General features: G+C 42.1%; 1 protein-coding gene across 12 annotated transcripts in view; it reads right to left on the minus strand.

The window, feature by feature from the left end:
* The window catches only part of SYNE1 (spectrin repeat containing nuclear envelope protein 1), a 464,771-nt gene extending 461,031 nt beyond the window's left edge, over positions 1-3,740 (minus strand). For 7 of the 12 annotated variants that reach the window (XM_059401288.1, XM_059401278.1, XM_059401281.1 and 4 more), the window contains exon 1: positions 3,418-3,737. The gene's annotated coding sequence lies outside the window, so the exon portion shown is untranslated. Of the gene's footprint in view, positions 1-2,883; positions 3,106-3,417 lie in introns of those variants that run through there. The other 5 variants (XM_059401282.1, XM_059401285.1, XM_059401283.1 and 2 more) reach the window with 4 other exon arrangements.
* Between the last annotated feature and the right edge of the window lie 20,138 nt (positions 3,741-23,878).

Raw genomic sequence — 23,878 nt, forward strand, 5'->3', positions numbered from 1 at the left:
CGAGCAAATTGAATGCCCAATCGATGACCACTGCTGCTGCACTGATTGTGCAGAAAGCAGGAGGAATGGATGCTGTCTGCTCTGGGCGGCGAGGGGGGGGGGGGGTTCTCCTATCTGAACCATACACTCTTCTAGCAGCACCTGTGGAAAGCTCTGGAGCAAATCATCAAATCTCAAATCATCAAATTTGCTGACCTCAAATCAGCAAATCATCAAAACTCAACTCCAGTCTCCAGTCTCTAAGCAAAATGGACAACAGGCTGCCAGAAGAGTTTCCTGTTTGTGCTCCTAAAAAGAAATGCATGAAGAAAACACTGGGAAGAACACAGTGAGGCCCCAAGAACACATGGTAAAGTAATGCAACTACAATTTTAGGTATTGGGAAACTACAGCAGAAAATTGCAAATCCTGTGACCACCAGAGATGATGTGCTTCATTTCTACCTGAAAACAATGGGCTGAGAGCATAAAACACCGCATCAGAGCAGAACAAAATATAAATATTACTAAAGTAGATGTGTAAATATGTATAAGGATAAGACCCCTATTAAAAATCGTTATTAAACAAAAATTAAAAAGCCAACAAATACACCTCCACCCCCTTACATCTACGTTCTTTGCTGGAGTGAGTCACATGAAGTGTCTAATTTTAAATTTAATTATTGTTTTCTTGCATTCATCCTTTAGCAATGGTACTAATTAATAAACACTAAGATGGCTAAGCAGTAGGGAAGGAGATGGACATCTGGAGTTATATAAATACACGACTAAAGTATGTGTACGGGTTATCAGTGAACAGTACTGTGAATTATTCATTATTATGAGCTGTACAGGGTAACAAGTAAGAATCAGCCCTTTTTCTGGGAGAACAAAAATGTAAACAAGTAAGCAAAAGACAAAGTACAGAGCTGATCAACATGATGGATACGATGTGTCATGGTTCCACACTTTTTGGTAAGCTTGGAGGATAAATCAGACCCCAAGGTATCAGCTACCTTTCTCCCCTACTTCGCTAGAGTATATATATATATCCGCCTGCCAAACACTAGCTCTGGCTGGATTAGATCACAAGGAAGGGCACCTACAACACATCTAAGAGGAGGAGAAATGCAGATTCCCTCCCAGGAGCCCTTGGGAACCACGTGACAGTCACAGACAGGCCATGGGTGTGGCTGCAGCATCTAGAACTGAGAAAACGTTACCAACCTTGCCTAGCCGAGGGCTTCCTACATCCTGTTCAGTTACACCTCCTTTCATTTCCAAGAAGCTGTGTGTGCTGCAGACTTCTCAGAGAGCCTGTCCTGCACATTGAACTACAAGCCATTCTTGAAAGAGTCTGACCCATAAACTGCTTTTTCCCACCCCTTGCTCCCCTGCAAGAGGAAGGAATCAAGTGAGAAGAATTTTTATATGGGGACAGTGAGAACAGGAACAAGCCAGTTTCGGAAAAAATCACTAGTTAAGAAAGATAAAAATGAGTCTATGATGATAATAGCGAATATTATCAAAAGCTAGCAATATGACTATCTGAGTCAGTCTGAAGCCATGCCTTTATCTTCAGCATGAAACGTATTAAGTTAGCATTGATCTGGTACATTTTGTTCTAAATTTGCCACAAAGTAAGGAACAGGCTCAAAAACACAAGAAACAAACAGCTATGTGTATTTATTACCCTGTTCAGGCAATATTAGGAACTTTCTACCCATACTATTTCTTTTTCATCAAGCGTCTGAAAGAAAAATCTTCATGACTAAGAATTAGATCAGCCTTTTGTACAGATGTGGGTCATATTAATGATTGTTGTTTAACTGAAAATTACTACATTGTCTCTTGCACAAGTCTGGCTTTGGTACACAAGTGCTTCCTTCAGTAAAAGCGCTCAGATGAAGACAAAAATATAGACACTCAAGAAGAGAAAAATAATTCGCTTAGAACTTTCTTGGAACGTTCCCGGAAGACTGTCGGATACATACAGGGTTTCCACCCCAAACTGAAAAGCTCAGAGACGAACATTCCAGGATGCTAATCCTGGTTTCACGGCTGATGTTTCTCCGCAGGCTGGGCCTGAACTTGCAGCCTCCAAGCTCTTGGCACCCCGGGGCAGCACGCCCACCCCGGTTTCCAGAAGGGCTTTCTTTGCTTAGCGGCTGAGAACTGCTTTATTCCTCACTGTTTTTCTGCCCTTTGCCATGCACCTGCCGCCCTGTGAACCACCATGTCACGGCACTCCTTAGGCAGCCCTGCACCGTCTCCGTCTGAAACCTTCTTTCCCGAGAGGAGATCAAAGTTCTCTTGTCCTCTAGCGAAGGCTCCTCCTGGAAGCAATTGCACGGCGACCGCCCAGCAGTCTGAAGCCCCGGCCTCCGCGGCGTCGTCAAGCCCTGGGCCGTGCTACCCGCTTCCCCCCCCCCCCCCCCCAGCCCTTCCTAAAATAGTCGAGGGTGGAGGAAGGGAGGCTCCCAGAATTTGCCCAACGCCCTGCATCTCCCATCTGATAGTAGCAGCAGTACCGGCCATCACAAGACGGTGGCTGCCTTTTGCTTCTGCATCACGGGAGCCCAAAAGAAGTGCCACAAGCGGAAATGACAATCCGAGAGGGGGATATTAATAGGGATATCTACGTACGAGCTGCGGGGAGGACGCTCTCCACCTCCTTATCTCCTCATCCCGGAGTATCAGACACGTACACACACCATCACCACCACCATCACCGCCCTCTCCCTCCCATTAAGCACGCACAACCCCAACGTGCAAGTACAAACTTGCTTACAATTTGCAATTTGCTCGGCTTGCACCCACACTCATATTCTCGCGCTCGCTCTCTCCCTCCTTCCTTTCTCTCTCTCTCTCTCTCTCTCTCTCTCTCTCCCTTCTTTCCTTTTACCTTCACTCTCCCGGGCTCGTCCAGGTTCCCGGCAGCGAAGCGAGCGCACGGCCGGCGGCGGGCTCCGGGAGCTCTGGCTCGGCTTGCAGGGCTGCGGGGAGCCGGGCCGCCCAGGTTACGGAGTACGACGCGCCGGCCGGCTCCCTGCCCGCGGCAGAGCCGCAGCCGCGCTCCCCCGGGCCGCTCGCGCGCTCGCTCACTCCTGCGCCCAGCTGCTCGGCGACTCTGCCCTCCCTCTGCAATCGAGTCCTCCCCTCGAATGCACCCTGAGGTTTTAGGCCTCCCCCCTCCACTCTCCCCCGCCCCCTGCACTGAAGCTCCTTGCGGAGGTCGGCCAGGCGGGCTCAACACCCCCCCCCACCCCCCCCCCGCCACCACCCCGCCGGCAGCCTGCGGGTCCTACCCCCTGCGCCGCCACACCCCTCCCCGGCCCCGCGCCCCGCGCCGGGAACCCCGCGCCGGGTTCTAGGATGAGCGGGTCCCTAGAAGAGCCGGGGGCGGGGGCCTGGAGGCTCGCTCGGAGGCTTTCCCTACCTCCTGGAGATGCACGGCCTCCGGCGCTTCTCCACAGCTGCAGACCTGAGCCCTGACCCACCCTCTGGCGGAACCTTTCTACGGGGTCCACCTCCGGGGGGAGAGGAGGAGAAGGAACGACCGAGGACGCCGGGGCAGAGATGCGCTGCACTAGCCGCCAACTTTCGCCCGGGGTTCCCACTGCCCGCTTGACCTTTCTAAGCAGAACCTATCTTGAAAGGCTGGGGAGGTTCCCTGATGGTCCCAGGAAGGAAGTGATGCAGTTCAGCGAGGACATTGAGCACACTCCTTTCAAATCAACTTCCAAAAAGATCCTAACAGCTGACCTTTTGGCTGTCAGATCAGTTGCAAACAATTTGGGGGAAAGTGGTGAGACTATAGACTTTGTTGTTGTTTATAAAGCTCAGATTTCCTGAGAAGTCTCTTGACATCTTAGTTCTATTTATTCCTGGTTATTCATGAAGATGATGCTTCAGAACCACCTTCGGTTTCTTAAGACGCCCTGCACGCATGCAACACATTGGGAGCCGTTTGTCTTTTTCACAAGTCCTTCGCGTTGTGGAGAGGAGATCCTGGTGTTGCCTAGTAGCGTTCAGCGGAATCTATTTTGTTGTGGTTTTATGGTCTCCAAGCAAAGTCAAACACAGTCTCCCTTCCCCAACAAAGCAGCGCAAGTCGAACAGGATTATGGCAACCAAAATAATGAAAGCTGTGTTGCAAGAATCAAATTCTTAATCTGTCGAAACAGTTTTCCATTCTCTAAATTTGCTAAATGGAGGGGCCGTCTTTGCTTCCTGCCTTTCCCTCACTTGCTGTCAACACTCCATGATTTAACTGTGCATTTTCTTCAAACTCCTTTTTCTTCCAGATCTCATCAAAACAACAATTTCTGAAAGGAATCCGGTAAACCAATCTGATGTGCTCTTTTTCCTTGTATTTTCATTTTTTGTAGACCAAAGAATGAATCTCTGATGGCTGAATTTGTTACACCAGGAAGTTAAGCCTGGAGAGGGCGCTGTTTGGGGGACTCACTCTCAATGTATACCCTCCATCTGCCTCAGGGTGACACTTATTGGATACCCAGAGCTTTTTGTGGAGAAAACCGGGAAGATCCGAGTCATTCCAGATAGCACCCTCTTCCTGTGTGGTCATGAGACTGGGTTCCAGACTTCCAGGCCTGCCACTCAAGAGGAAAGGATCAGACTCCATTCCCCCTCTCAGTCTCCATCTTTATAAAGCCAATTCACCCGGAAGGCTTTTGAAGACAGAATAAGGTATTTTACAAACTCAATGCTCTGTGTATCAAGCAGTTGCTTTCTTAGTGGCCATACTTGTAAATTCTAGGACTGAAACATTGTTCCCATCAAGTGAAACTCCCTTATGAGACACAGTCCTCCTAGGCTCAGGAGGAGCCTGGAGGCTGGGCTTTCAGGCTAGTCCTGGTTGTCTGAAGAGCTGACCTTCCACTCTCAGCTCGTCTCCACCCCCTGCACAAGGCCAAAGCATGTTACAGACGTTGGGAAAAGGCTTGTCTTTCTCATAGCCCCCATCTCAGGGGAGGTTTGTTGTAGCCTCTATTATTCACCAACTGTTGTTTGAACACCCACTCTATGCCTGATGTACTGTGTCTACAGGGGCAGACAAAACCTGCCCTAGTTCCTGCCTTCACAGAGCTTACCGTATGATTGGGAACAGCCATTCATCAGAGAGCCACACCAATAATTATAAAACCCCAACCTCCAAGAAGAGACACATGTTATGAGAGCCTTTGGTGAATTAGTTAATAATTTTGGCGAATTAGTTTAATGACCAGAAAGACTGCTAGGAAGGGCAGGAGATGTAAGGTGCAGTGCGGACGAGCACTCGAGACAAAGGGAAGGGCATAAGCAAAGGCTCTACGGAAGAGAAGTACATGGTGCATTGGAGGAAGGGGGGAGGTCCGTCTGCAGAAGAGACAGCAAGGGGAGGGAGGCAGCTTCGGGGACAGTGGGCCCCATGAGGCTCACGGGGGATGAGGGACAGACTAGGCAGGCCTGAAAGACCAGCCTGAATCAATGCCTCTTCACACGAAGCCATGAAAGTGTTTTTAGTAGGTCATGCAACGTGATCAGATTCATGTTTTGAAATGTTCCCTTTTGGCTATAATATGAAAACAGATCAGAGATGGGACCAAATGGGTACAGGTGGATCATTTAGGAAGCGACTATAGTAATCCTTTAGGAGGATTATAGTGTTCGTAACTAGAGAGATGGTGGTGGAAATGGTGGATGGATTTGAGGGGAGCTCAGTGGGTAACATCTATGGGACATAAGGCCATGTGCGGCCGAAGGAAGTCAGAATAGTATAATGGTCAGTCTCGGATTTGGTACAAGAAAGCCCTGGGCGTGGATCAATCTCCATCATTAGCTACTCGTGTGATTTTTCGCTAGAAATTTAACCTCTCACAAGTTCAGATTTTATAAACCCATAATGGGGGTTATAACCGTATATCTCATTCACAGGGCCATTGTGAGGACTAAATGGGCTGACACCTGGAAAGCACTTCATACTTCAGTGCCTGGCATGTGGCCAGGAAATGCAATGTAGTTATAACGCATCACTAGTATAGTTACAGGAACTGTACTGAAGTTGGCGAATGAAGGGAAAACAGTCTCTCCACTTTGCAACAAGCTGATTGGGTTAGGATACCAGTTACTAAGAGCCGAAAAATGTAACCACAGGACCATCACAGGCTGAGAGACAGCTGTTGGGGTAGCAATTTCCACTTTCCTCCTGTACCAAGCTGAAGGTCAGTCCTTCTCATCTGTCCTCTCTTCCTACTCTTTCAGTTTACATAGAGACCCATTCTCATCCAGCAGGGCAGCTTTCTCCGTTAACAGGAGGGCTAACAAACAGCTAACAAACCCCCACACTGGTTTCAGTTTAGCTTTACCCCAATGCCTGCATCACCGTACTCTTAAGGATTTGTAAATTTAGAGTTCTAGTGCCCATTCAAAATCAGCAAATAATCATTTTTTCTATCATTTCTCTTTTATGTAATCATATTAATACTAAGGCAGAAACTTGCCGTAATTAAAATATGTTCTTTATCAAAAGGATCAGCCTTAGGGTCTTACTAGAGGTGTATCGTTATGGCCAGAGAACATGTGCAATCCAAAACTGGATTTTCATTTCCACCTCCCTCCTTTAGTCTTAAGCTTCTTCAAAACACGCTTCTATTCACAGAGCAGGGAAATTCTATTAAAAAAAAAAAAAAAAAAAACCTCTCTTATTTCTTAAAGTTCAAGAGACTTAACAAATCAGTCAGTTCTGGTCTGATTGAATTTTAAGAGATTGGCAGCCCCTTACTAGGTAATTTCTGCTGGTGGAGTCTGCTAACAAGAGATAAAGGACAAACCAGGGAGGAAAGGCTCACTTCTGCCAGCAAGGAAGCCTCAGAAAGATTTGGGGTTCAAAGTATTAAGCTCAACCAAGTCCTCCAAAAGTCCTTTTCCCCAATTCACAGGGCCCACTTTTCACTGTAACAAGCCTCACTTTCACATAAGAGACCTAGCAAGGCTTTGCATTCATCTTGCATTATAAAGTTGTAGGCTGTAGCAACAGACCTTGGGTCTGATTTTTGGTTATATCAACAATACAGCAAGTATAAGGGTCTTAGAAGATTTCTGGGTCTTTGGCCATGCCTTGATCCAAGACCGTAAAGTTCTTGGGCTTATCATGTTCTTTCGTATGGTCTCTATTATAGTCTGAAGGAGCTGACATGCTGCATGCATAGTTGTCTAGTTCTCTTTCCTATTCTACAGCAGTAGACAATGTGGGTTCCTGAATTCTTGACTTCAGTAGTCCCTTAACTTTAGGCATCCATAGGTATTACTTTAAGCAAATGTTAGCCACTGCATGCCCTTCTCCTTAGAATTCTATTTTACATTGGACTGAGATCATCACTGTATACAAACCCGATCCGATCAACCAACCAATACAAGATTCCCATCTTTCTGGAATAGTCTTAGCATGAAATATTGTGCCAATCAGGATTCATTAATGAAAAATCAAAACAATATGAATATTTGATAAAGGGATTTAAGGGCTCAAAAGTTGTTGGTAAAGCTAGGGAAGTGACCATTAGTGTGGCTGCCTTTAACTTTCAGGTAACCCCATTGGAGGGCCAATTTCAGAACTCAGCGACTAACTGCTGACACCTAGAGGTCAAGATGCTGCAACAAATGGCCGGCAGTAGCACAATGCCCCTGTTCAGAGGCCTCCCCTGGTGGTGGAGCTTGGCATTCCATCGGCCACTGTAGAAATAATGCGGTTGAGGTCTGAGGGAGAATTGTTCTGTGTCCCCTTTGCTTTCAGATCTCTTGTGAGAGCATTGGCCCAATGCAAATTTAACCCAAAACCCAGAGGAAAGAGAGCCTGAGAAATATAATTCCCAAACTTCCAGTCCCTGAACATAGAATGGATTGTGAAAGAAAGTTATTTGCCAACAAAACAGGATTCAATACGAGCACAGTATTAGGGTGAACAGGATCTTGCAGATATTTACTTAAATCAAAATCAGAGAAATTGAAGCTTAAGACATTGAATTTTTACATCTATTGCAACTCATATTTAATATTGTTCAGGAATTCTAAAAGTTAGGATTTTAATACTGTTAAAAAAAATACATTTAACCTGCTGATACATTTTAAGATAAGTCATTAACTCTCCAGTGTGATATTGTCACCTTCTTCCTATGGTTCCTTCAGAAGCTGTTCTTCTTAGACTGCTGTTGTCCCTCCTTTAGCCATCCACTCTCATCATCATAGTCTTGACCTTGTCATTACCAATACTGACAACTATTCCATAATGATAATCTCAGCTGTTAAACCCCACTCTCTGACCACTTCCGTCTTTGGTTCCAGCCCACGCTGTCTAGTGCTCCAATTCCAATAATCCTTCAACTGAGCAGGACCTCGTATCTGTAGTTAGGGTCACTGCTGCCCCTCTGATGCCTTAGAATCCATCTTCAATACACTTCACTTCGATCTTTTGGAAACTGATATAATACCATGTTTGGATAAAACAAGACATTTGAGTGTCATCTTCCAGAAAATTATTATAATAAATATACAAATCAGAAATTTCAGGGATGAATGGAGTCCACTTGAAAGGGGTATCTAAGGTGAAAATAGTGCATAACCTACATTAACCATCTATGGCAGCTTGGGGACTATTGGTCCTAGCATTGTTTTTCATTCCCATCCCTTTTATGTTTATTCGCCTGAAACCGGTGTAAAGTCCATGTTTAATCATTATCTTCATGTCCTTGCATTTCTCTTCAACTACTTTTCCTCTCACTTTGTCCTACTCACTTGGGTAAACCGCGTACCTTGTTAAATTCAACTCTACCTACATTGTGCCTGTGCTCACGCTGCCGAACATGACGCGAGAAAAACCCCATCACCCCAACTGCGCTCCCCATTCGCAATCCCTCCATCCGATGCCCTGGAATACTTTCTTTCTCTAATCAATACACCCTTTCACGTCCCTCAGCAAATTTCATACTTTTTCTTTTTTCTTCAAACTTCTAACATCTTTCCTGCCTCTAAATTTTCAACTGCTAATTTTTCTTCCTATTTTCCTTGAACATTTTAAGTAATCAAAAGAGGATTTTGAGAATCTCCCACCACCATCTGCACTATCTGCATCAGTGCTATATATAATATGCAAACTTGTCTTTTATTGCCGCTAATGAACTCCTCAAGCTCCCAGCTAAGGCGAACTCCTCCCTTATATATTCAATCCATCCTTCCTGCCAATGATAGTGTCTTTCTTCTCAGAACCTTTAATTTCTTCTCTCTTATTAGTTTATTCTCACAAGCATGTAAACATGCTGTTATTCATCTCCTATTAAAAAGAAAACAAACCTTGATCTTGACCTGAATTCCAAATATCACCCCTTATTTTCTAAGCCAGCTCTGACAGAGTTGTCTATAATCACTGTTGGCATTTCTCTCATGCCCCTTGCTCTTGAACTCACAGCACCCACTTTTCTAGTTACCATTGACTCCCTTGCTAAATTAAATGCTCTTGTCTCTGTCCCTATCTTGACCTATCAGAACCATTTGACTTATTTCCTCTCTCCTCCTTAAAATGTTTTTCCTCGCTTGCCTTCTGAACCTACCACACACTGGCCTCATTGTATTGCTTCTTCTGGTTACTTCTTCTTGGTCTCCTTTCCTACTTCCTTCTCATCCCCCCTATGTCTAGACTGAGAAGGATCAAGAGCTCCATCTTTGGATCTTTTCTGTCTTCCAGATACACTAATTCCTAAAGGTGTTTATGCAATTTCATAAGAAACTCATATTTCTTATATTTTTTTAAATATCATGCATATGCTATGGATTCCTAAATGTAAATTACAGGCCCAGACCTCAGTCCCGAATTCCAGACTTGAATATCCAATCCTCTTCTTGGGATTTCCACTGGGAAGTTTAAAAGGTATGCCAAGTGAAGTATGTCCAAAACTAGATTTGTAACCTTCTCTTCCAGACCTACTCCTGTTTTTTCCTTTCTCATAGCAGTCAGTGATAATGCTATCCTTCTCTAAAGCTAAAGCTTTAGTGTCACACTTAACGGTTCTTTTTTTCATTTCTCACCTTTGGTCAATCAACAAATCATGTCGATTTCATCTTTAAAAATACTAAAATTTAAAATCTATAGAATATACTTGTTCTTAGGAAAGAAACTCTGAAATACTTACTAGTAGTAATACGTGGTATACCCAACATATTCTCAAGTGATGCAGAATAAAATGTGGTGAAAGAGGAGATTTAGAGGAAGTAAATGAGGCAAACAATTGATGTATCTGGCTGGAAGTTATATGGGCGTTCTATGTAATAGTCTTAAAACTTTCCCCTTGATTACTAAAAACATATCTAAAATCCATCACTCATTAGCTCTACTGCAGTCACCGTGGAAGTCATCTCTTGACTTCAGGCTAATCTTAGCAAAATCGTTTGCTAAGTCATCTCTTGACTTCAGGCTAATCTTCATATAATGACCTGATACATTTTTACAACAGCATAAATCAGCTGTGCCCCTTTGCTCAAAACCTTTCAAAAGTATGCCGTCTTATTTAGCGTGAAGACTCAAGTCCTTTTACGATCTTCAGGGGCCTACATGATTTGCCCCTACCTCCCCATTGGATGCCTAGTCTCAACTACAACTCTTTCCTCAGTCACTCTACTGTAGGCCACATTTACTTCTTGCAGTTCCTGAAGCTTACCTAGCACGCAAGCACCTGCCGCAGGGCCTCTCCATGCAATACCTCTCTGCCAAGAAATACAACTCAGAAAATTATTCAGAGGGTTTATTCCCTAAACACTTTCAGGTCTTTTATTAAATGTCACCTTCTTCTAAGTCTTTCTTGGATGCCTATGTAAAATTTTAAAATGACCTCCACTCTACCTTGAACTTTCTATCCTCCGTTTTTTTCTCTTGAGCATTTGGCACCAACATTATATACATTTTCCTTACTTCTCTAGTTTATTGTTTGTCTACTCTTAGAATGTAAGTTCCATGAGGGCAGATAGTTTTGTGTTTCTTAACTCTTATATTCTCAACATTTAAAACAAACACATGGGAGTGACCAGGTGGCTCAATGGTAAGCATCTTCCCTTGGCTCAGGCCATGATCTCAGGATCCTGGGATCAAGCCCTGCACTGGGTTCCCTGCTCAGTGGAGAGTCAGCTTCTCCCTCTTCCTCTGACTTCCCCCTGCTCATGCTCTCTCTCTCACTCTAATCTCTCTCTCTCTCAAATAAATGAATAAAAAAAAATTTTTTTTTTTAAATAAAAACAACGGACATATAGGGTTGCCTGGGTGGCTCAGTTCAGCATCCAACTCTCCAACTCTTGACTTTGGCTCAGGTCATGGTCTCAGGGTCATGAACTCAGGCTCCAGACATCAAGTCCTGTGTCAGGATCCCTGCTCAGTGGGGAGTCTTCTGGAGATTTTCCTTCTCTCTCTGCCCCTCCCCCTGCTCTCTCTCTCTTTCCCTCTAAGATAATAAATAAATTTTAAAAATATTTAAAGAATAAATAAAACAGACACATAAAGGTTCAAAATAAATATTTGTTGAATAATATACCACTCTTACTATACCTTGTGGATTGCTACATACCATCAATGACACCTGTTACGTTGTAATCAAAGCCAGTGGAAATTGGTTACCCAAGTGTCCCGGATATCTGGATTCTCAATGGGTCACCAGCACAGGATAATCCCACATTTCATGATGTAAAGTGGTAGAAAACAATCTTTTACTTGTTTATTTATTTATTTTGGCCTGAAATAGCTTCTGATCTCTGAAATCTCCTAATAAATTCACTTCTGAGATTTTGTGCGCTTGTCATAGTTCCCTTGGGTTTGTGTCACAGTCTAGGCATATTGGAGTCTTTTCTTTGTTCTTCATCATATATTAATATCATCTACACTTTCCTCTGTCCTTATTTCTTTCTTTTTCAAAGGACCTTAACATTTTCCAGATACTTTAAAAATTAATTTCATTGGCCACTACCATTCTGCCTCACTTGTGTATAACGATTTTGCTAAGTACTGTTTTGAACTGAGCTTTTGTTTACAAGATAACTGTGCCAGTAATGACATCAGGTTGTGGATGAGTTTGCAATGGGAAAAGATCGTGTGGATTGCAGAATGTCTTAATTGGATTCCTACAAAGAGTGTTCCAGCGTAGCTAGATGAGCTCACTGGTGCACACAGTTTTATTAGACACTTGGAAATACTTCAAGGAGCCCTTGAGAAAGGAAAAGAGATCATTACTTCCTGCTGGTTTATTTCGCTACCTGTACCTATTTCCAGCTGGAAAATTTGTGGTAAATCATCAGAATCAAGCTTCTGTGTGAACATGTGTTTGTTCAGACTCATTATGATGCAAGCTGCAGAAAAGCCAGCTGAAATTGGCAAAAACAATACAGAAGATTTATTAGCAAATGAAAGCATAAAAGGACAGATTTCAGGATGTATCTAAAGTTTCAGTTAAGGATCTTCATTAACCTTCAGTTAAGGTTTTTATCTTCTACTCACCATTATGTAGTCCACATGTTGGCTTTATTCTAAGGCTGATTGCCCTATGGTTGTAGGATAGCTAGCAGATAATAGTCTACATAATTCTTGGTTTATACATTGGGAAAGAAAGTACTTGTGTCTAAAAGTTCCAGGCAAAATTTATAATATTTATTCCAATTGAATCAGCTTAGGTTATGTGCCTATTACCCTTCTTCCTACCAAGCCAAGTGGAATAAAATGTTCTCATTGGCCTTAGCTAATCAGGACCCATCCTTGGCATTACATTTAACACAATATTTTCCCAAAGCAAATAAGTCTACATGAACAAGTTATAGATGTCTCTATTTGTCAGAGTCCCAAAAGAATCAGAAAACATACACACTAAATTAGGATATTTTGAGGTGAGATGTATTTGCCTTTGTTTTTGTTTTATTTAAAGGGCCAAATTGCAAAGTTGCGAATGGGGTATAGTAAGATTATAAGGCGTAGCATGGGAACTTGGAGAAAGAGCCATTTCTTTCTTTCCTTTTTTTTTTTTTTTTTTTTTTTTTTGAGGGGTGAAGTCATATTCTTAATTTTTAAAAAATTTTTATTTATTTTTTAAAATTTCTTTTCAGTGTTCCAGAATTCATTGTTTATGCACCACACCGAGTGCTCCATGCAATACATGCCCTCCATAATACCCACCACCAGGCTCACCAAACCTCCCACCCCCACCCTCCAAAACCCTCAGTTTGTTTCTCGGAGTCCACAGTCTCTCATTGTTCATCTCCCCCTCCAATTTCCTCCAACTCACTTCTCTTCTCCATATTCCAATGTTATTCCTTATGCTCCACAAATAAGTGAAACCATATGATAATTGATTCTTTCTGCTTAACTTATTTCACTCAGCATAATCTCTTCCGGTCCTGTCCATGTTGATACAAAAGTTGGGTATTCATCCTTTCTGATGGAGGCATAATACTCCATAGTGTATATGGACCACATCTTCCTTATCCATTTGTCCCTTGAAGAGCATCTTGGTTCTTTCCACAGTTTAGCGACTGTGGCCATTGCTGCTATGAACATTGGGGTACAGATGGCCCTTCTTTTCACTACATCTGTATTTGGGGGGTAAATACTCAGTAATGCAATTGCAGGGCCATAGTAGGTCAACTGCAGGGTCATATATTCAATTTCTTAATGAATCTCCACACTGTTTTCCAAAGTGGCTGCACCAACGTGCATTCTAATCCCAGACCCAAAGGGAAAGGGGAGGAAGAGATTACTAAAATCTGGAAGAGGAGTTCCTGTGGAGGATAGCATGTTAAAAGGAGCAGTGACTCATTAGGAACACAAGTAATTTCAGAGGAGGTTGCGAGGGAGCTAGGGGAAGCAATAATCATATGTTCTTGTTTTTTCCTGTTTTTATTGTGGCTCCTCATTATTCAAACCAAACCAGAAACCTGAAGATGCCAGAGCTCTGTTGATATGGTCCATACTGGTCAGCATTCCAGGGCAGAGGGCCGAGAAGAGAACTTGAAGACAAATAGCATGTACAAATGACGCAGTATCAGAATCAAAATTTGGGTGCTGTGAGGAAGATGGCAGAGGGCTAATAAATGCTGAGAAGACAGTCAGTCAATGTTTCCTACAGACCAGAATTATTTTACTCATGAATCTAAGGATCCTTAAGATACTTAGGGCAGCCCCTTGTATTCCAAAAAGCAGACAAAACTTCTTAAAAATACTTATACATTATATGTATATGAGTATTTTCTTACCCCAAGCCTAGAAGCAAGAACCAATTTTTTATCTTAATTAACCATCTTTGTTGTCATCACCTATATTAACAGCTACAGACAAGGTATTAGCTAATTGGTGGGACAAATTGCTTGACTTCTAGGAATGCTTCCTAGACAAAAAGATTTTTCACATAAAAAAATTATCATGTGGATGACAGAGACCTCGTATTCCCTATTCCTATTTTCCTGAGCATAGAATAAGAGAAAATGAATTTACTATTAGCACAAGATATTTAGATTAACTAGAAGAATTTCTTTTTTTTAAGGTTTTATTTATTTACTTATTTACTTATTTGAGAAGAGATAGTGAGAAAGAGCACCATTAAGAAGGAGAGGGAGAGGGGCGCCTGGGTGGCTCAGTGGGTCAAGCCGCTGCCTTCGGCTCAGGTCATGGTCTCGGGGTCCTGGGATCGAGTCCCGCATCAGGCTCTCTGCTCAGCGGGGAGCCTGCTTCCCTCTCTCTCTCTCTCTCTCTGCCAGCCTCTGCTTACCTGTGATCTCTCTTTGTCAGGTAAATAAATAAGAAATATTTAAAAAAAAAAAAAAAAAAAGGAGAGGGAGAAGCAGGCTCCCCACCAAGCAGGGAGCCTGACTCACTGCCTTATCCCAGGAGCCTGAGATCATGACCTGAGCAGAAGGCAGATGCTTAACAGACTGAGCCACCCAGGTGCCCCTCGAAGAATTTCTTGATAGTAGGATATGTTAAACTCCAAAGTAGTTTCCCTGCTGAATGTTTTTGAGCACAGATTTTGGATTCCTCTATGTTCTAAGATAAATATGGAAACCAACAGATCCTGAAGTGGATATTAAAAATGGATTTTGCCTCTTCAACCACGGAGCTGCAATGTGTCCTAGAATGACTAGCAGTGTGACTGCTGTTGTGGTTATAGAGCCAGTGAACTCTGTTTCTATTTCATCTAGAGCGAGCTTAGAGTGGTTCTGATCACCAAGACCTTGTACTGAACATCCAGGTCCTCAGAGTCTTCTCCAGCCTTCCTACATCAGGACAAAGACACAAGCATGGAATGACAGGTTAGATCAGAAAAGGCAGGACTCAAAATCCAGGCAGACATTCATTCATTTATTCATTCTTTCGGTGTTTCCTGCGTACCTAGTAGGTACACTCCACACAATATTCTTTGTGTTGATTAGAACAGTAAGCCAAACAGAAAACATTCTTGCATTCATGAAGTTTATCTTTTAGAAAGGAAAGCAGACAATAAATAATACACCTACAAATATATACTACAGTGGATAGTGAGAGCTGCTGAGGAGAAAAAAATTAAAATGGAGAAAAGACAAAAGATATGTCCCGTAGATGACTGAACTATTAGATCCTGTGGCCAGAGAAGATAGCACTGAGACCATAACTTTTGCAAAAAGTACTGAAGGAAGTAAATGAGGAAGCAGTAAGCATATCTGGAGAAAGTATTGTGGGGAAAGCAAAGAGCAAATGCAAAAGCTCTGAGGTTGAAAACTTCCCGTTTCATCGGAGAACTAAGAAGGAAGCTGGAAGCTAGAGCAGCAAGAGCTGAGTGAGTGATGGGGATAACCATAAGAGATGAGGTCAGAAAAACAGCAGTTAGTAGGGAAAGACAGATCCTTTAGTCTTAGCAGGTCACAGCAGCGACTTTGCTCTTAATCTGGGTGATATGGGAATCCACTGGAGAGTCCTGAGCACAAGAATGATACAACATAACGTGAATTTTAGGAAGACTCTGACTAATACATTGATAGTAGCCTCGATTATCAAAGACAGAAATAAGAAAAGCAGGAGGCCATTGCAATAACAACAGTGGGAAATGACTGTGAGTGGATTGGATTCTGAACATAATTGGAAGTGAGTAATTAGATTCTGAATATATTAGGAAGTGAAAGATTATAGGATTTGTTGACAGACTGAATAGGACACATAAGAGAGAGAAAAAAATCATTAGGACACAAAGATTGGCTGAGTGTTTCTCAAGGATTCCATGAAACAGGATTCGAGTTCCAATAGGTCTAAAAGTGGAACTGGGTCATTCTCACAGGACAAATAACAAGTGAAATTATGGACCAATCCAGTTGGATAGAATAATGTTCCTAAACTCAGGATAAGATCCAGAGTCAACCAAGGTGATGCAAGATGACAGAGAAAAAAAGACTGGCAGATCTCTAATAGATGATCAGCACGGAGCTAGGCAGCGTGGCGTCAGGGATACCTAGAAGCATGTATCACGACAATATGGACTCTGGTGGGGCTTGGTATGGGGCAGTAACTTAATAATTGTGGAAGAAGGCAGCAACTTACTGGCTCGGAGAGGGATCTAGTTACAGAGAATCAAGGCACTAACACATCACTAAAATAATCAAACTGAAGCTGGGGAGACAGAAGACCTCTCTTAAGCTAGAGCTGATCTCAGAGATGGAAGCTGCATGTAACCCAAGTGAAGGGTAGAGCAGTTTACGTGGCTGGATTCCAGCTAAGACCCTGAAACGATGCACCCAGAGGCTTATCTCTCTCACAGACTCAAATGCTAACAGGACCTGCAGGTCAATAATAGAGATTAGAGGGTATTTTTTCTGGGTCTTCCACAGTCTCTGTAGCTTATGATTTCATACCCCTGTGGGGTCCCAGTGATGTGGGTGTCCCAGTGAATTTCTGGTGATGTATTCATTCAGGTCAATATACTGGAGGTGGCTCCCTGGGACTTCTTCAGATGAGGCTCCTGCTACTTCTGATGGTTACTGGGGTCAGAGAAAGAGTGTGCATTCCCAGAGAGAAGAGCACAGAGTAGGAAAGTCACGGAAACAGGACATTATTTGGGATGTATAGAAATGATGAAGAGTCCCTTTTTTTTTTTTTTTTTGGAAACATGGGAATGGCCAAAGACAAGTTCGAAAAGGATACCCTTAAAGACCAGGGTGAGACATCCCTATGGGGAGTCATTAACAATTTGCAAGGAGGAGAGTAAGTGTAGCATTTTAAAAAGTTTTTTTCCACCTTCACTGTGAGGACATATTAGTCTGCTAAAGCTGCCATAACAAAACAACACAGACTGGGTGCCTTACATGACAGACATGTATTTTCTCATAATTTTGGAGTCTGGGAGTTTAAGATCAAGATTGGTTTCTACCGACACCTCTTTCTTCACCCTGCAAACGGCTGCTTTCTCAGGGCACCCTCACATGCACGCTCATCTCTGCTAGGCATCTCCTCTCCTCCTTCTTCTTCTTCTTCTTCTTCTTCTTCTCCTTCTCCTTCTCCTTCTCCTTCTCCTTCTCCTTCTCCTTCTCCTTCTTCTTCTTCTTTCTTCTTCTTCTTTCTTCTTCAAGATTTTATTATTTGGAGAGAGAGCACATGAGTGAGGAAGGAGGGGCAGATGGAGGAGGAAAAGCAGACGCCCCGCTGAGCAAGGGGTCCTGCATGGACTCCATCCCCGGACCTTGAGATCATGACCCGAGCCAAAGGCAGACCTTCAACAAAACAAACGGAGACACAGGTCCACCCAGGTGCCCCTCCTCCTCTTCTTATAAGGACACCATTCCTATTGGATTAGGGACCCACCCCCCCCATTATCTCATTTAAACTTCATTTGCTCTTCAAACATCTTATTTCCAAAATATGGTCACAGGATTAGGGCTTTGTCATAGGAATTTTGGGGAAACATGAGTCTGTCCATAGCCTAGGGGTATGAAATCAAAAGCAAGAATATCATTGTAAGGGTCTAGGTACGAAGAAGTTGAGATCTGCATTAAGATGATCTTAGGGGCAAGGAAAAGAAGTGGATTAAGAAAGACATTTTATAGGTAAAAGCCACAATGACCAAGCAATTGATTGAATGCAGAGGCTGAGAGAGAGGAATCAATAAATCACAAGTATCCAGCCCGAGTGACAAGGAGAGCAATATTGTCTTTAAGCAAAAATAGGACCTTTTTCTATGTGTTCTTATTTCTTTCACTTTGTCCTTCATTCATTTTGTCCAGACATCGGCTCCACTCCTATTTCTTTCTCTGTTTCCCGTCTCCTCCAATTTGCCACTGCAGCAGAAAGTCTGACATTCTTCACTAAGTTAATCTTCTGTAAGACAATTCCAGGAAACAAATCTTTCATGTCACTCCCACTGTGCCCTTTTCTGTCCCTCTTCCTGTATTTTCGGGCATTGCAATAGTTCGCTTTGATTGCTTTTATCTGTTTGTTTATTTGTCGGTTTTTCTTGGTTAGCTTGCTCCTCTCTCATTGTTGGTGTCTTTTCACATAGGGTCTCAATTATTGCCGTTGAGAATCATTGTGTCTGAGTTACTACTTGATCACAACTTGCATGTAAAGAAATCATTGTAAAGACCATTTATTTTGAAGGAGGGAAACAGAAACAGAAAAGTTCTACTCTGACTTTTAATTTCAGCTCAGGTAATCTCAAGGTCATGAGACTGAGCCCCACATGGGGCTCAGTGCTCAGCACAGAGTCTACTAGAGATTCTCTCTCTCTCTCCTTCTCCCTTTGTTCTTCCCCCAACTCATGGTCTCTCTCTCTCTATATATATAAGTAAATAAATAAAGACCGTTTTTAAAAAAGTGCAGATGACATGTTCTATTGATTTTTCTACTCAAAGTTGATGAAATGGGACAATCTATAGGTAGTTTTAGGGGAAAAAAAGTCATGCTAATAGTTAAAGATAAGATCCAGACCCCCAAAGAAATAAAACAACAAAAAATTTAAAACTGCTGGACATCAGTAAAAATACTTACTCATTATATTCTGAAAATCTTGATCCCCGTAGACATACAAAAATACTTATTTGCTTACCTACTGTTTGTCAGGAACTAAAGATAAAAATTAATAAATAAGTCTTAACTTCAAGTCTAAGACAATCTAACCACTTGGATCTTTATTTGAAAAGGATTTACAGTTAGAAATTAATATTGATAATAAATCTTACCATTAATTTTAACTTCTCTTTTACTATTATACCAAAATATATGCCAACCTACTAATACTTAGAAAATTAAAAATGATATCTTGGAAATGAATACTGTTAGGCTAATTTGAAAATTCACAAGTGTCAGGCATCAGTAAAGACCAAGCCAAAGGATTACTATGAAATGCACTCTGTTGCTCCAACTGTGTGTGATTTATCCAGGATGTCCGATTTATTGAACATGCAGGTAACTACCCAAATTACCTTGCAATCTGAAGATACCTTTATTTCCTTCTTGACGCCCTTTGTTTTTTTAAAGCAAAATGAAAAGAAAACTCAAATCTTCAGAAATATTATTTCTTGTTATTCTTACTCCCCAAAGTTATCAAGCTGGAATACGTATAGCTATGTTTAATTTGCATTTACCTTCATATCTTTATTTTTTTCTTTTTTTAAAATTTAATTTTTATTTATCTTCAGCATAACAGTATTCATTATTTTTGCACCACACCCAGTGCTCCATGCAATCCATGCCCTCTATAATACCCACCACCTGGTACCCTGACCTCCCACCTCAAAACCTCAGATTGTTTTTCAGAGTCCATAGTCTCTCATGGTTCACCTCCCCTTCCAATTTCCCCCAACTTTCTTCTCCTCTCTATCTCTCCATGTCCTCCATGCTATTTGTTATGCTCCACAAATAAGTGAAATCATATGATAATTGAGTCTCTCTGCTTGACTTATTTCACTGAGCATAATCTCTTCCAGTCCCGTCCATGTTGCTACAAAAGTTGGGTGTTTGTCGTTTCTGATGGAGGCATAATACTCCATAGTGTATATGGACCACATCTTCCTTATCCATTAGTCCATTGAAGGGCATCTTGGTTCTTTTCACAATTTGGTGACCGTGGCCATTGCTGCTCTAAACATTGGAGTACAGACGGCCCTTCTTTTCACTACATCTGTATCTTTGGAGTAAATACCCAGAAGTGCAATTGCAGAGTCATAAGGAAGTTCTATTTTTAATTTCTTGTAGAATCTCCACACTGTTCTCCTAAGAGGCTACACCAACTTGCATTCCCACCAACAGTGGAAGAGGGTTCCCCTTTCTCCACATCCTCTCCAATACATATTGTTTCCTGTCTTGCTAATTTTGGCCATTCTAACTGGTATAAGGTGATATCTCAATGTGGTTTTAATTTGAATCTCCCTGATGCTAGTGATGATGAACATTTTTTCATGTGTCTGATAGCCACATGTCATACATACATTGAAGACAACGTATGTCTTCATTGGAGAAGTGTCTGTTCATATCTTCTGCCCATTTTTTGATATGATTGTTTTGTGTGTGTTGAGTTTGAGGAGTTCATTATAGATCCTGGATATCAACCTTTTGTCTGTACTGTCATTTGCAAATATCTTCTCCCATTCCGTGGGTTGCCTCTTTGTTTTGTTGACTGTTTCCTTTGCTGTGCAGAAGCTTTTGATTTTGATGAAGTCCCAAAAGTTCATTTTCACTTTTGTTTCCTTTGCCTTTGGAGACATATCTTGAAAGAAGTTGCTGTGGCTGATATCAGAGAGATTACTGCCTATGTTCTCCTCTAGGATTCTGAAGGATTCCTCTCTCACATTTAGGTCTTTTATCCATTTTGAGTTTCTCTTTGTGTACGGTGTAAGAGAATGGTCAAGTTTCATTCTTCTACATATAGCTGCCCAGTTTCCCCAGCACCATTTATTGAAGAGACTGTCTTTTTTCCACTGTATATTTTTTCCTGTTTTGTCGAAGATTATTTTCCCATAGAGTTGAGGGTCCATATATGGGCTCTCTACTCTGTTCCACTGGTCTATGTGTCTGCTTTTATGCCAGTACCATGCTGTCTTGGTGATCACAGCTTTGCAGTAAAGCTTGAAATCAGGTAATGTGATGCTTCCCATTGAGATCAGGAACACGAGAAGGATGCCCACTCTCACCACTCTTGTTCAACATAGTATTAGAAGTCCTAGCAACAGCAATCAGACAACAAAGAGAAATAAAAGGTATCCAAATTGGTAATGAAGAAGTCAAACTCTCTCTCTTTGCAGATGACATGATTCTTTATATGGAAAACCCAAAAGATTCCACCCCCAAACTACTAGAACTCATACAACAATTCAGCAACGTGGCAGGATACAAAGTTAATGTACAGAAATCAGTGGCTTTCTTATACACTAATAATGAAAATACAGAAAGGGAAATTAGAGAATCGATTCTATTTATGATAGCACCAAGAACCATAAGATACCTGGGAATAAACCTAACCAAAGAGGTAAAGGATCTGTACTCGAGGAACTACAGAACACTCATGAAAGAAATTGAAGAAGACACAAAAAGATGGAAGACCATTCCATGCTCTTGGATCGGAATAATAAACATTGTTAAAATGTCTATACTGCCTAGAGCAATCTATACTTTTAATGCTATTCTGATCAAAATTCTACCGGTATTCTTCAAAGAGCTGGAGCAAATAAACCAAAAATTTGTATGGAATCAGAAGAGACCCCGAATCACTAAGGAAATGTTGAAATACCTTCATATCTTTAAATAATACGTTTCCTGATTTCAGCATCTTGGGCATTGTCTATAGACTTGGCACCATGGACGATGAGCATTGAATTTTATTCTCGTTCTTCTCTCCACCTCTCTTACACTCCCATACACCTCCTGTCCTCCATGTTCCTAATGGAGTATAATCCCAATTCTAATTCAGACAATACCCAGTATTTACATTATTGTGACCAGGTGAATGGAACATACATAGATTATTCTGTGATTGCCCATCATTCCCCATACAATTCCTTGGTTTCTCAGAAATTAGCAGTTTCCTTGTTATTATGTCAGCTTGTTTTTTAATGAGAATTTTACAACCTCAGTGTGCAGATTTCCCTGCCCAGTAGTCTAAATCTCCTTTCAATATGGACAAATGAATCGGGTATCCAACAAGCTACTGTGAGTGTATGGGGTGATGTCAATTTGGTAAGACTCTTCTGAGACCTAAAATGTTAGCTAGGCTTGTGTTCTTCATAAAAAGTACCTGGAGGACTCAAGTGGAGGATGACATCTTAGGATGCACAACTGCTATAGCTATAAGCCCTAAGCTCTTTTCCTCTGCTAGCATCTCAGCTGAATGGATTTTTCCTGGTAGGTGACCCAAACCCTCATTCCTGAAGAACCTGAGTACTTGGTCTTGTCTTGTCCTGCTGTAGTACTCAATTTAGGACTCCTGAATGGGGACATATTAAAGAATTCCAGTAAATCCTCTCCTACGTTCCAATTATAACTCTTCACATCCCATTGAATAATAACAATGCAGATGCCCTCTGGAATTGGGACAATCACAACACTCAGTTAGAGAAACCCTCTTCTTTGCCCCTTTTTTACAGAAGCATGAGGAGCCCACAATGGCCAGTATCAGTTTCCAGTTCATTGTATCACAACGTGGTAGACACATTTCTCTTCTATGGACCTTTGAACCTGCAGAGACCAAGGCTGTAAGGACTTTCAGCAGAAATTCATTCAGTGGCAATTAGACATGATAGTAAGGAGAACTGCTGCTATCATGAACCCTGATTTCCAGACCTGTGCATCATGGTTGTACTTGGAGGAGAGAGTAGTATCTGTTGGTCTCTGTCTGGCTTAAGGCTTAGACCTCATTCTGTAGGACAACCCTTCAGTCTCAGGATGTTGTCTCCCAGTTCATGGGGTACTGGGAGTTCAGCACTACATCTCACTGTTTGGTCGGGACAGCTATGAAGCACATTTAAGACTAAGAGATTTCATGGGTATGAAGTGATTATCAATTTCCTTTGCTAAAAATTGTGTCCCCTAATCAGAGATGCTATGGCAGAACTATCAGAGACCTCAGAGATGGCTGCTGCTGTTTCCAGGCTGGGGACTCAGCAGCTGTGATCAACAAGGCCAGCCTTAGTGGGGGGAGTCCACATTGTTACATTCCTGCATAGCCTCCGTTCCTGCCATCTGATCACTTTGTACAGAGATCACTAAGCAAGCATATGGCAATGGGAAAAGGTTCACTAACTCTACAGGAAAACTAATCTTATCTACTTGGCTTTTGAGAACCTTCTCTACCAGCTATGACCTCGGGTAGGTATTTGGTGGAAAACAAATACATTTGCACTCTTTTGCTTTTTCAAAGAATCCATCTATGTCACCCTCCTCCAGATTTTCTTGTAATCAATTTTCTAATTTTGTTCTGTGCCAGTCTCGCTCCCGCTGACCCACCTGTTCATCTGTCCATAAATCACCTTAGATCAGCAGCCCAGACCTTCTCTCCTTTGACACAAAGCAAATAATCATATATACCACTCCAAAGTCTGCAGACTTGGGAAGGTTTTCCTTCACTGCTGGGTGGGCTTTAGTACAGTAGCTGTTCCTTCCAAGTGTGCGGGCATAGCAGGAATTGATCTTTGCACCAGGCCCAAGTTTTTCCTCTAATGAGTCAGAAAATTTCCCATGAAGTCGCAGGTATTAGACGAGGAAAAGACCGCAGAGAGCCGATAGAATGAAAGTCTGAGACACATGCATTCTATGGTGCCCTCCAGACCTGCTGCAGCCAGATGTGTCTCACGGGTAGCAATTCCATTTTACAGTGACATGTTGCTATTCACACTCAGGTTTATGGTTTGGTGATCATATAATACCCAATTCA

This window comes from Mustela nigripes, chromosome 5, assembly GCF_022355385.1.
Source record: "Mustela nigripes isolate SB6536 chromosome 5, MUSNIG.SB6536, whole genome shotgun sequence".
Lineage (NCBI taxonomy): Eukaryota > Metazoa > Chordata > Mammalia > Carnivora > Mustelidae > Mustela > Mustela nigripes.